Genomic DNA, 13419 nt, shown 5'->3' with positions numbered 1-13419 from the left:
CAAATGTGAAGTTTAATTTGGGTCTTTTGCTGCTGGTTCAGTGAATTTTTGGAGCGTGATGAAACTTCCAAGAATCTGCAAGACCTGTGCTTTCAGCAGAGACATTGTCCGTGTACATGCGGTCAGGTAAAAGAAAGGATGTGCACTTTGTGTTTGCACCTTTTCACGGAATCCATTTACCTGCTCTTTGTTTGTTTAGGCTGTGTTTGGTGGTCATAGAAATGTTTTTGTGAGCGTTTAGCTGGGATTTTAATATACCAGACATGTCCATATTTAAATTACAGGCCTGGTGGCACAGCACATGAAACCAGATGCCTGGGCAGAGGGGGAGCATTCAACATATCGCGTTCCATAATCCATGAAGAGGTCCATGCCAAGACGCTCAAATGGGACCTCCATTAAAAGTAGTGAGCGCAAAGGCATTCTCAGAACGGTACCTATTCCTCCCTGGGCCACCAGCATGCCTCCACCGAGGCCTGGAACTTCTCAAAGACTGCCCGGTGGTCGTCTTCCTCCCCCATCTGGTGGAACGTGGGCCAGGGGGAGAAGAGACGGTGTCAGAGAGAAGCCAGATCTCGTGACCAGGTGCATTGCAGCTAGCTCCCCTACTATTTTTGCCAGTGACTCAACTGCCTGCATGGGACGCTAGTTTGACATGTAGTCCAGGGCTGTTGGGCACCTCTGTTACACAAATCAGTGTTAAATGTTGCCAGCAAGACACAGCTGGAGCTGGTTTTGCATCCACTTGAGTGTGAGTATGTGTGTGATTGTTAGAAAGTATTCAGAGGTGTAGAATAAATGTATAAATGTGTAGGCAAATAATGCTTGTATAAGGAAACACTTTGAATGCTCAGAGCTGATAAATATAGTTGCCATATAAGCACAACTCTACTTATTATCTACCACTAACATGACAACATCAATGTTGATCATACTCTTCTCCCATTCTATCACATACCAAATATAATGTAAGTATTGCACTTAAATTGAGTGAGTGAGCTCCTACCACCTATTTTTTCACAAAACTTTGTATGTGGACTGCAAGCCTAGAAACTTGATTTTGTAAATCTGTCTCAGTGGGACTGAAAACAGAACAATTTGGAGATTAAAACAGGTTTTGTCCGTGAAGTGTAATTTTTAACCCAACATCCACTGACAGGGGTTGTTTCTTAATACTTTCTGTAAGTGGTTGTTATGGTTTTATGTGAAAATCCCAACAGATCTGCAGTTCCTGACATATAATTAGTTATTATAACTTGTTTTTGCATTTTAAACTAAATAACAGCAAGGGGATATTACAAAGCTGCATAATTCTCTATTATTAACTGTTTAAATTAAAATTTATGGTTATGTCCAAAACAGTGTGTTTAATCCCAAGTCATCCAAAACTAATGTAAAGCTGAAATAATGGAGACATGCAGAGAGAAACATTTGGAGCTGGTTTTCTCTTCCCTTTTTTTTTACAAGGAGAATGTGAAGAATGACGCAAGAGGGAAAACAAGCAAGAAACCAGTTTGTTATTGTAAGGGATCCTGGTTGTCAAGGCATTTGAGGGGGAAACCCACACAGCTGTTCTCCATCTAATGTTACATTCACATCTTCTAAAATATGAACTGTACAGGATGTTCAAGGTTTCTTTAGATAAGCAAGAAAGCAAGCTGAATTTGCATCACAAACAGCACTTTCCAGTACAAGTGACCAAAGACAGCACCTACAAATGTCTATCCGAAATATTATTGATTATGATTTTTTTTAAAAGATCCTAAACATAACCAATACCATTATGTATCAGTGCTTCATTATCCTATAAAGACATTCAATAGGCATATTCCCATATGAAGTCAATGCATCAAAAAGACAGGTTTAGAGGGACCAAAGTATGGAAAGTTGGAGGAGGACAGTTGGCAGAGTTGGTTAACATCTCCTTAGGGTTTGCTGGTTTCTGATTGGCTAGTGTTGGAGGGGGAGGAGAGAACAATGAGAGTATCTTGCTGTGCTGTTGAGCACCAGGCAGGATTTCATCATGTGAGAGGCCCAGTGTACTCTTTAACACAAAGCAGATGTCCTCAACTTCAGCAGTGGCACTATCACTGTAAGGAAACAGCAGTTCCTTGTCTCGTGTCATCCATGTGTAAGGCCTTGAATGTTGTTTACCATTATGACCTCAGGTTTTTAATGATAATGTTTATATTAATCATAACTGGCTCTTAGATAATTTGGGTGGTCGTTTCTGGCTGAAACATGTGTTGTTTTTCAGTGTTTTTTTTTTTTTTTCATCTATAAGCCTATTGGTCATCAAATCTGATGACTGGCTTCCTCCTCAGATTTGTTTTTGATGAATAATAAGAATAAAATCTGACAAATAATAAGAAGTGTGCTATTGCATAAACACACTTAACTAGCTAGAGAAATACGGAGAAGGTTAACAGACACTGGGAGAAAAACTGAGGGCACTATTCCCCCACAATGTTGTGCTTTCTATTGGAAAACAGGTGTGAGACTAGTTTCATTCTTTGTAAAACTTTCCTATTACCTTCCAGTGGGGACCTAAACACCCCACACCTTCACACTCATATCCCAAGATGCTTCTCGCTCCTGCACCTTGCCTTTTGTCGGACAATACTGTCCGAGGCCTTCATTTGAGGTCGAAATGTCTGTGTAGGTTCTCAGTCATCCAGGTCATGGTAGTCTAAGGAGCTTGGGAAGAAAGCAACTGGACTTCATTCTCCATGATTTTATTCTGCTTTTTCTCTGTTAAATTGCTTCAATAAAATATCCTGCATTAAAAACGTCTAAATTGTGGAGTCAATACCTAAACCATTAAGGCTACGTCCATGCGTACACGGGTATTTTTGAAAACGGAGATTTTCCCGTCCACACGTGCAGTTTTGAAAAAATATCTCTGTCCACATGTAAACGCTAAAAACAAAATGTTGGTGAATCAGAAGACTAGAAGCCTGGGAGGGAAAGACTAGACAGGTTTTTGTACCCTCACAAAACATTAAGTACTTCCGAAAAGTTTTTGTTTTCCTGGAAAGGCAAATAAATTTGTGTTACTTTTCAAGTGCCTTCAACATTTCAAATGTTAATGATGATAATAATAATAATAATAATAATAATAATAATAATAATAATAATAATAATAATAATAAAGACAGTATTTTGGTTGGTGTAGACTCACAATTTAGGAATGAACAAAATACATACAGCATACATAGATTTAAATTTAAAAAAAAAAGTAAATTATTCAAAACCGATGTCGGGATTTGGGTTGTGACAGCGGCTGAGTTGAATGAAGAAGTTCACTCTGACGCCTCTATCTTTGTAAATGGAGGGACAGTAAATGTGTGTATATGTATGCATGTAAAAACTGCAGATAGTCAGATTAACAGCAACATTATTTTGTCTATATCCGCCATTGTAGAAATAATCTCATGTAAACAATAACGTGGCGCACAGCATCACGTCAAAAAAGGCGCACACCTTTGATGTTGCGTGACTAAATCTCCGTTTTCCTCGTCCACACGTAAACACAAAAACTGAGTTTTCGAAAATCTCCACCCTGGTTTTTAAAAATCTCTGTTTTCAGTGATCGAAAACGCCGTTTACGTGTGGACGAAAGGTGCAAACGCAAAGAAAAATCTGCGTTTTCAAATATACCCGGGTACATGTGGACGTAGCCTTAGACAACAAGGGTTTCTACAGACAAAACATGGATGTGCTCCCCAGTCTCACCTATTGTAGCCAAACTTTACATGGAGGAAGTGGAAAGTGAAGCTGTTGGCTCTTTTAAAGCAACAGCACCTAGCCACTGGTACAGATATGTGGATGACACCTGGGTCTAAATCAAAACCCGAGTAGATCCCTTCAGGTTTCATTTTGACTCAGTGGATAGAAACAAAGTTCACCAGGGAACATACAAAGGTATAGTTTGCTGTTTCTGAACTGTGCTGTGCACGTTGACGAGAATAGAAACTTCAACACTGAGGTTTACCACAAGCCCACACTCACAGACCAGTACCTACTCTTTGACTCCCACCACCCTCTAGAACACAAACTTGGTAGTAATCAGGACCCTACAACACCGGGCAGAAAACATTTCCTCTAAGCCAGAAGGGAAAGAAAAAGAAAGCACACGTTTAAAGAAAACTCTTAAAACATGTGGTTATCCCAACTCGGCTTTCATCAAATCAGCAAAACCACACAGGAAAGAAAGTCAGACACCAACTAGGGAGAATCAGAAGGACAAACGGAACAATACTGCCATCCCTTATGTAGCAGGTTTATCAGAGAAACTCAGGAGAGTCTTCTCCAAACATGATAAGAAGTGTACTTCAAAGCCAGCCACACTCTTAGACAAAAACTGGTTCATCCCAAAGACAACACTCCCTGTAAAGACGGACCCGACACACTGTTGTTGTGTTCACGCTAAGGAGTGTTTATTGCAGTTTCCCACATACAGTGTTGCTTGGTTCAAGAGCCAATTCAACAACTTTGCAGCCGGTCTCAGCACACACACTCCAGCTTCACTATAAAAACGGAGACTCTTCGTTAGGCAGATCATCCCCAGCACTGCCCCCTTGAGCTCACTGCACCACCCCTCCCCTGCAGCTGAGCCAGGGACCACACCTCCACACACAAGCTAAACAATATAGTGTATGTTGTGCAGTGCAGCTAGGAAAGCTCACACCTTTACACTGGACACACCAAACAGCCACTCCATAAATGCATAGCATAACATAGAAGAGCCACCTCGGCAGGAGAAGAATCAGCTGTACAGCTTCATCTAAAGGTTAAAGGTCACTCTTTTGAGGATGCAGATGTTCACATTTTAGACAGAGAAGACAGATGGTTTGAAAGAGGAGTGAAAGAGGCCATCTATGTCCACTGTAAACGACCAGTTTTGAACAGAAGGGGTGACTTATGACACCAACTCTCTACCACCTACAATGCAGTTTTGAGATCAGGCGCCTCAACCCCACTCACATCTTGCGTCAGGTGATGTCAGTGGCTCATATAATAGTGTGAGGCAACGTCTCACCGTGGTTTCGCCCAAAACCTCTGATACTGACCCACGCCTTTTTCACAACTTGGCGTTCCCGAGCTAAATTAAAGTCTACTAAATATGACAAAAGAAAAACAGTTTGAGTAGTAATGTTTTAATATCTGACCTTTGGAGATTTACTGTGGTTAGGTGCATGTGTGTATGTGTGTGTGTGCTTCTGTGCTGGGATTGTGTGTACCAGCAAAGAAAGTAAACGTGGCACAAAGCCCAGATCTTGTATGTGGAAAAGTCAGAGAAAGGGAGGATGATAATGTGTGGCTGGACATCAGGTATGTCAACAATCAGAGAGAAAGAGGCAGAGAGAGAGGGGGATGCAAATAGGCACTTGGCAGACTATAACAGAGAGTGCAGCATTGTTACTTCCTGTAGTTCTCGCAATGAAGAGAAGATTTGGCTCTTGGAGTCCACAGTTGGAAATTATAGCAACTAACACCAGAGGAGCAACCCATGGCATCACTGTACCCACTAATTAGATTCATGATTTTTAACTTTTTCCCTGCTCATTTTTGTAATTTCAGTTTATGAATTCAAGAGGATTGGTATATTTCTGACTGGAATACAACTTCCAAAACTTTCCTATTGGATTATGTCCACAAAGGTGGCATGTCCATTTCTCCAATCTTTCTCCTCCGAAAGATCAGGACAAAGTCAGCATTAGCTTAGAGTAGGTTAGATAAGTACATCCATCCATCCATCCATCCATCTTCATCCGCTTTATCCGAGGCCGGGTCGCGGGGGCAGCAGCCTAAGCAGAGAAGCCCAGACCTCCCTCTCCCCAGCCACCTCCTCCAGCTTATCCGGGGGAACACCAAGGCGTTCCCAGGCCAGCCGAGAGATATAATCTCTCCAGCATGTCCTGGGTCTGCCACGGGGCCTCCTCCCGGTGGGACATGCCCGGAACACCTCACCCAGGAGGTGCCCAGGAGGCATCCTTGTCAGATGCCCGAACCACCTCAACTGGCTCCTTTCGATGTGGAGGAGCAGCGGCTCTACTCTGAGCCCCTCCCGGATGGCCGAACTTCTCACCCTATCTCTAAGGGAGAGGCCAGCCACCCTTCGGAGGAAGCTCATTTCTGCCGCTTGTATCCGCGATCTCGTTCTTTCGCTCACTACCCACAGCTCGTGGCCATAGGTGAGGGTAGGGATGTAGATTGACCGGTAAATTGAGAGCTAGATAAGTACAATTCAAGTAATTTGATGGTTTGATTATTATTATTTGGTTCTGCTTTTGCTCTGCCACCAAATTGTTTCAATAAATTTTTCTTCATTAAAAACGTCTAAACTGTGGACATACAGTTTTTAACGCTTTGTGAAGCAGTAACGATAAAACACTGAGTATTAATCCGCAGTAGTATAAATAGCTTTAATCCAGGCCAAACGAGGTTTGGTAGGGTCTGTGGTCCTAACCGGGATGGGGTTTTGGTGGCTCTTGGGTGGTGTTTTTCTGACCCTCTCTGTCCAGGCAGATGTAGGTTACCAGACTGGTAACAGGCCTGGGGGGCTTGGCTGCTGGTTGGGGTTATGGGTTGGTGCATGTGCAGGCGCCCGGGCCTAGCACGGGTATGAACTCACCCTGGGTGTCTATTGTCTAATGTACTCTGGGAGTTGACTGAATGTTGGGGTGGGTGTAGTTTTTCCTCTGCGGTGTGGTCGGGTGAGCCGCCGCTGGCTCTGTGGTACTGCTGCTATGGGCCTGGGCCCCCTGCCCCTGGTAGATTTCGGGAAACGGGTCCATCACACCACTACACATGCAGGGCCTTGAGTTTCAGGTGTGTCACTGAGGTGCAGGGGAGGTATTGCTCCTCTGTCTCCTCCTGGCCACCTGTGTCTCCGTTTTATTCCACAACTTAGACATTCACTTTACTTACGCTCTCATGACACATGAATATAGGTCCTTGGGGTTGGGTTCACTGAACGGCATCCAGAGGATGTTCTGTTCATTCTGCCACACCTCTGGTGCTGGTGCTCACTTCTCATTTTTAAATTGCATGTAGACATTGAGGGTTGTTGGCACCATGCCCTTCCTCTTCCCCTGTTTTAAATGCACTTTAGAACAGCGTGCAACAATACCACATATGAGCATGTGAAGTGAGGCATTGGATCTTCTCATACTCTCGTTCTCTGTTCAGAAGCCCCCTTGCACCCCCTGGCTCTGTCAGGCCACTCCTGGAGGGTGGGGGGCCCTTGGGTCTTGCCCCGGGGCTTGGTCTGCTCTGGCAGAGCCAGCTGCCGGTGGAGCCTGTGGTCTCGTCGACGCATGTAGGGCTCTTCTCTGCTCTTTTCTGAGTGGGTGTTTTGATTGTCCCTGCGGTGGTCCTCCTACGGCTCTCATGCTCTGGAGGCCTCTGGATGTCTGGAGCCCAGGTCTCCTCCATGCCTGCTTCATGTCCTTTGGAGAAGGGCTGTGGCTCCCCACACACAATATTACACACTTACGTGGAGAAACCTTATGAATACAAGTGCAGACACGTCTTGGTCGGCTGCTGCCTCTAAACATGTCATGTATTATTAATACTGTGTGCTGTTCAGTATATTTATTATTTACTGTTACGTATGCATATGTTGGTTGTTACTGTGGTTTCTCTTTTTTTGTTTAGCAGGTGCTGAAGCAGATTTCAGTGTTTTTTTCCCCTCTCTCTCGTTCACTCTATATCCCTCTTCATCCCTATTTTTCTCTCCCGCTCCTTCTGTTCACTTGTCTCCCTTACTTCTTTTTCTTTTCTGTCCCCGGGTCTTGTCCTTTATGATTGTAATAACTCAAAATAAAAAAATTCTAATAAAACTCTAATAAAATATGATGGGCGTGGTTTGTGGCGTGGCTGCAGGGGAGGCTGACACACCGGAATTCCATCAGCTCATCACGCCTCCCTGCTACTTTAAATAAGTGATGAAAATAACGGCACATGGTGCACCCTAGCATAGCACTGACATTGCCACATTTTGTAATGATTAAGGACAGATTATATCGAGTGAGTTGTGACACTCGCACACAGGAAGAGAACACTTGGTTGTTGGTGTCACTAAGAAATGATTTTCCAGCCTGATTATAACCCAAAGCCTGGTCACATGAGATATGGCCTGATTGACAGGGGGTCCAGGGTGATATGTGCCAGTGGTGTGCATCCTGCACAGGAACGTCAGCCGGTAAAGCAGCCAGCTATTCCAAAAGCGCCTCTTTGTCCATTACCATTAATAGAGGTTCTATTTGAATGCATTGGCATGGACTTCATCAGGCCATTTAACCAGACGGCACAGGGATATCTCTTTGCATTTATTCTGGTGGATAGTGCAATTTGATATCCTGAAGCAGTGCCACTGTGCAGCATTTGTGCAAACCGGCGCTGTTTCATGTTATCTCCAAGTCGGTGTCCTGAAAGAGATACTGACTGACTAGAGCACATTGTTCATGTCTTTCATACTAAAATAACTGCATTAAATCTGTTTGAACTAGCGTCTACCACCCTCAGACAGATGGATTGGTGGAGCAGCTGAACAAGACTCAATGATTCGTAAGTTCATTGACAAGGATAAATACAAATGGGATCTCTGGCTAGAAACTGTTTGCAGTGTGTCAGCAGTGCCTGTACAACAGAGGGGCTAGGCTCAGAAGAGGCATGGAGAGAATCTGAAAACTGCTTCTGTGGTGAGCCTGGTGAGGGAAAGAGATGAGATGGGGCCAGAGGTTCTAAATTCTACCATTCCCACCTCCCTCCACTGTGATGACCATCTCACACAGACCCAGAGAGAAAATGTTACTGCATTAAAGTAGTGTTTTGCACACGTACTATGTTCATAGAGCACCATTTTAAAATGTGACCTGGTGTGACGATGCATTCATAGCTGTACAGGTTACCTGAACATAAAAGACAAACTGTTCAGAAGGAACTGGCTGAGATGCTAGAATGGGAGTAACTGAAGAGTCACAACACACTTTATTGTAGTTACTGCAAGGTGAACGAGGTCTCACGGTTTGATGCATTTCTCAGGCCCCTAGTCAACAAGTTCCTGGACTGGTTAGGCACTAGTCATTTTTTCTAAACCAAGGGCTGCTGGTAGTTTAAGGAGTCTAAGGAGAAAATGGCCTTCTCCACTGTGTATGCATTGTACCAATTTATCACATGTTTGGCTTCTTGGGGATCCCAAACACCTTCCAGCACCTCATGGACTGGGTGCAACCTCCACATGCCACATATGCTGCCACCTACTATGATGATGTCATCATTCATAGTGAGGAAGTGAGGATACCTGAGTGGAGGATGAGCAGTGGGTGGCCATGGTCCTGGAGTCCTTGAGGTAGGTGGGGCTCATGCCCAACACAAAGTAGTGTGCAAGTGGACAGAGAGAGGTACAGTATCTGGGATACCACTTGGGAGGTGGGCAGGTGCACTCCAAGATGGATGAGACAGCAGCCATTGCATCGTGCCCACGTCCTATGTCTGAAAAAAGAGGTGAGGCAGTTATTGCGACTGGGGTGAGGCAGTTATTGGGGCTGGGGCTATTGGGACTGCTGGTTTGTGCCAAACTTTGATGACCAGTTCCCTGTGCAGTTGACCTAATCCTAACCCTTCCATGCTTTATTCTGCAGAGTACATATGTCACAACCTGCAGGATCGGCAAGGCGCTGATCATAATCTCCCCACTCCTAGCTCTCGTTTTCCTCTCTCTCTCCCCCTCTCTCCCTCTCTCCCCTGTCTTGCCGGGGCGGAACTCATGGTGGGTTCACGCCCTCGGCCCACGCCTTCCTGGATTGGGAACACCTGGGCCTCATCAGACCAGCTGGTATTTTAGAGGGAGGAGATCAGCTGTTCAGCGCTGGGTTGTTGTGAAGACTTTAGTCAGTACATGTCGAGCCCAAGTTTTCCCTTGCCTCCGTCTCAGAGAGTTCAATTCAATTCAATTCAATTTATTTGTATAGCGCCAAATCACAACAAAAGTCGCCTCAAGGCGCTTCATAGGTACAGAGAAAAACCCAACAATCATATGACCCCCTGTGAGCAAGCACTTTGGCGACAGTGGGAAGGAAAAACTCCCTTTTAACAGGAAGAAACCTCCGGCAGAACCAGGCTCAGGGAGGGGTGAGGCCATCTGCTGCGACCGGTTGGGGTGAGAGAAGGAAAACAGGATGAAAGACAGAGATTAATAACAGATATGATTCGATGCAGAGAGGTCTATTAACACATACTGAGTGAGAAAGATGACTGGAAGGGAAAAACTCAATGCATCATGGGAATCCCCAGCAGCCTACGTCTATTGCAGCATAACTAAGGGAGGATTCAGGGCCACCTGGTCCAGCCCTAACTATATGCTTTAGCAAAAAGGAAAGTTTTAAGCCTAATCTTGAAAGTAGAGATAGTGTCTGTCTCCAAGACACTATCCAAACTGGAAGCTGGTTCCACAGAAGAGGGGCCTGAAAACTGAAGCCTCTCCCTCCCATTCTACTTTTAAATACTTTAGGAACAACAAGTAAGCCTGCAGAGCGAGAGCGAAGTGCTCTAATAGGGTGATATGGTACTACAAGGTCATCAAGATAAGATGGGGCCTGATTATTTAAGACCTTGTATGTGAGGAGCAGGATTTTGAATTCAATTCTGGATTTAACAGGAAGCCAATGAAGGGAAGCCAAAACAGGAGAAATATACTCTCTCTTTCTAGTCCCTGTCAGGACTCTTGCTGCAGCATTTTGGATCAGCTGAAGGCTTTTCAGCGAGTTTTTAGGACATCCTGATAATAAAGAATTACAGTAGTCCAGCCTGGAAGTAATAAATGCATGAACTAGTTTTTCAGCGTCACTAAGAGACAGGATATTTCTAATTTTAGAGATGTTGCGCAAATGGAAGAAAGCAGTCTTACATATTTGTTTAATATGTGCGTTGAAAGACATGTCCTGGTCAAAACTGACTCCAAGATTCCTCACAGCATTACTGGAGGCCAAGGTAATGCCATCCAGAGTAAGAATCTGGTTAGATACCATATTTCTAAGATTTTCAGTACAATAACCTCAGTTTTATCTGAATTAAGAAGCAGAAAGTTAGCGGCCATCCAGGTCTTTATGTCTTTAAGACATTCCTGCAGTTTAACTAATTGGTGTGTGTTACCTGGCTTCATGGATAGATAGAGCTGCGTGTCATCTGCATAGCAGTGAAAATTTATGCTATGTCTTCTAATGATGCTGCCTAAGGGAAGCATGTATAATGTAAACAGAATTGGTCCTAGCACCGAACCCTGTGGAACACCATAATTGACCTTAGTGAGTGAAGAGGACTCTCCATTTACATGTATAAATTGGAGTCTGTTAGATAGATATGATACAAACCACTGCAGCACAGTACCTGTAATACCTACAGCATGTTCTAATCGCTCTAATAGGATATTATGGTCAACAGTATCGAACGCAGCACTGAGGTCTAGCAGGACCAGCATAGAGATGAGTCCACTGTCGGAGGCCATAAGAAGATCATTTGTAACCTTCACTAAAGCTGTTTCTGTGCTGTGATGAGCTCTGAAACCTGACTGAAATGCTTCAAATAAGCCATTCCTCTGCAGGTGATCTGTTAGCTGTTTGACAACTACTCTTTCAAGGATTTTTGATATGAAAGGAAGGTTGGAGATTGGCCTATAATTAGCTAAGACTGCTGGGTCAAGAGATGGCTTTTTGAGTAAAGGTTTAACTACAGCCACCTTGAGTTAACGTGTGTTTCTGTGTTCCTAGATTCCCCGGACCTGTCCCCGTGTTTCCCCGTGTGGAGTGTGGAAGAAGAGACTGATCGCTAGTGGAGAGAGAGAGGTTGGACTGAGCGCGTGTGTGATTCCCCTGTTTTCCCTGGAGCCCTGGAACCCTGCCCCTCACGTCTTGTACATAGTACAATCCCCACACTGTCTGTAAATACACTTGGTGAAGATCTTGTAAATAAACTGTCTCCGTTAAAACGCTACTCCGGAGTCCTGCGAGTGGATCCTCAGAGCAACCCGTGACAACATATCCGGAATTGAGGGACAGTTGGCACCAGTATTTTTTTTTCACTTCAGATAATGGGAGACTTTTCTCTCCTGAAGTATTTCCTCACATTTCCTTTGCAAGTTATAAGAGGTGGGGAAGGGCAGGAAGAGGTCACTGTGTGATGTGGCTGGGAAGGCCAAGGTGTGTGAAAGTGGGATTGTAAAGTCTCAGAGTGTTAGTGAGATCCTTTAAGTCTATAGATGCACCCTCAAAAAAGCTCCAATCAGTACAGTCAAAGCAGACTTGTAGTTCCAGCTTTGTCTTATTGGTCCATCTTTTCACCACCAGAGTCCCAGGCACCATGGGGGACAGAGCAATGGATATCTTCTAATGAGGTTCTGCAATGGTCTATAGTGTTTTGTCACTGGTAGGACTCTTCATGTGTTCTCTAAATTTTGGCATCCCTTGGCTGAGGTTTGCTCTGTTAAAGTCCCCAAGAGGAGGGAGCCAGAGTGTTTGTGCTCAGTGTTAGTTATCTGGTCAGCCAGTTGTTCTAACGCCATCCCAACACAGGCCTGAGGTGAGATGTAAACGCTAACCAGAATAAATGAGTATAACTCCTGTGGTGAATAAAACAATTTACAGTCAATGAAAATGGTCTCCAAGTTATGACTGCATGATTTTTTTTACACTGTGCCATGACCGTGACAAAGAGATCTTTTTGTATATATATATATATATATATATATATATATATATATATATATATATATATATATGTATTCAAATTCAATTCAAATTCAAATGTATTTGTATAGCACATTTAAAACAACAGAGCATGGTCTCCAAGTGCTTGCTATATATGCCTATATATGCATATTCCTGTTATTATGTTTTGGGTGCCATTATTATATATTGGTTGTTTAAAATAGTTGATTTTTAATTCCTTTTGTTGGTAGAGAGCAAAATGAACTGGATTGAGATTTTTTTGTGAGGATTCTGATTCTGATTCCACCTCGCCCTGCTTTCCCAAAAAGCTCTTTATTACAGTTTGCTTGGAGAAGTTGAAAGCCTAGCAGATGAAATGATCTGTCATGGACGTGCTACCAAGCAAGGTTTCAGTGAAGCACAAGGCTAGAAATCTGGAGAAGTCTGTGTTTAATCTGTTAAGTAGCAGCAGTTCATCCTTCTTATTAGCAAGCTCATTAGCGCTTCTTGCTGTCAGAGGAGACATTTGAGCTGGGAACTCAAGGAGAGATGCTGTTAGAACACAGATAAGCAAGGAGTGTAAGGAGCTACGCTAGGCCTGGTTACCACTTTGGAAGGCAGAAAATCTGGGTGAGACTGGATGATAGAGCTGGTCAATTTATAGTGCTGCTAATGAGGTTGATGAGACCTAGGTGACTGGGCTGGGGAG

This window comes from Oreochromis niloticus, linkage group LG17 (assembly GCF_001858045.2).
Source record: "Oreochromis niloticus isolate F11D_XX linkage group LG17, O_niloticus_UMD_NMBU, whole genome shotgun sequence".
In the NCBI taxonomy this organism is placed as follows: domain Eukaryota; kingdom Metazoa; phylum Chordata; class Actinopteri; order Cichliformes; family Cichlidae; genus Oreochromis; species Oreochromis niloticus.
This window is presented reverse-complemented; position numbering follows the sequence as displayed.